Genomic DNA, 1,325 nt, shown 5'->3' on the forward strand with positions numbered 1-1,325 from the left:
TATTTAAAATTTATAATTTAGTTTCCACTACATTGACAATACAGTGAACAAAAGAATCTTGGGGAGAAAAATGTTTTTTTCAATTACAAGTATAGTCAATTATTAAAGAATATCAGGGCAGAAACTCAAGTAGGAACCTGAAAGCAAGAATTATATCAGAAATCATGAAGAAATAATGCTTATTAGCTTGCATCCTAAGTTATGTTCAGCTAGCCTCCACACATAATTCAGGAATTCTTGCCCAGAGATGGCACCATGATCTCTGAGCTAAACCCTTCTCTAGAATGTATCTATAAACAATCGCTCCTCTGCCAAATCTGTGGTGACAATTCCTCAGTTGAATCTCCTTCTTTATATCTGTCAATTTGGCCGTCATTATTAGCTACCACACATACATATGTTAATATTATAAATTTTAATAAGAAAAAATAGTCTGAAACAAAAAACAATAAGTTATCAATGAATTAGGGTAGGCCATATATTTAATCATATTTATCATCATAAATAATTCAATTAATGATATAATTATAAATCTGATTAATTTTCATTAGCAATACTAAGTTTAACGTATTAGAGTAGTATAAGGCAATTTTGTGCACACCAAAAGTAAAAGCATTCAAAATATGCTATTGGTGGCTAAAGACACATACAAATGCAATGACTAATGAAGAAAATTGTATCAGTAGTAATAACCAAGTTTTAGTGAATATATCTAAATAGAAGCAACATGATAATCTGAAAAATACAGATAATTTTTATGTTAAAATGTAATCTATTCACTTTAATTACATAACTAATAACATTTCCTGTATTTCTCTTTATGGTTTTATATATGTACTTAAAGTGTTTATGAAACTATTTAAAAAGAAATGATGCATAGTATAAAGCAAAATTATTATGTAAATATGCAGTCTGTCTATTTCTTTCACTTTGGTTAAAAATTTTTGAATTTTGTTTTCTTTAGGTTCATACATTTAGGAAAGTCTTTTGGCAATATATCTTTGCTCTTCCCTGTTCTTCCATCTGTGATAATAGTTATCACTATGACTCAAAAGAATTTCACACCACACTGTGTCTGTTTTCAACACAATGTATGACACCAGTCAAATGTCAGCTATTTGCTTTTCAAGAAAAGGTATTTTACAATTATTTGCACTATAAATACAAAGTATTGTTACTTACAACTATTTAAAAAATAAATCACTATAAAAATGTTATATAACAAACCAGAGCGCACGCCTTTAATCCCAGCACTCGGGAGGCAGAGGCAGGTGGATCTCTGTGAGTTCGAGACCAGCCTGGTCTACAGAGCTAGTTCCAGGACA

This window comes from Microtus ochrogaster, unplaced genomic scaffold (genome assembly GCF_000317375.1).
Source record: "Microtus ochrogaster isolate Prairie Vole_2 unplaced genomic scaffold, MicOch1.0 UNK55, whole genome shotgun sequence".
Taxonomy (NCBI): domain Eukaryota; kingdom Metazoa; phylum Chordata; class Mammalia; order Rodentia; family Cricetidae; genus Microtus; species Microtus ochrogaster.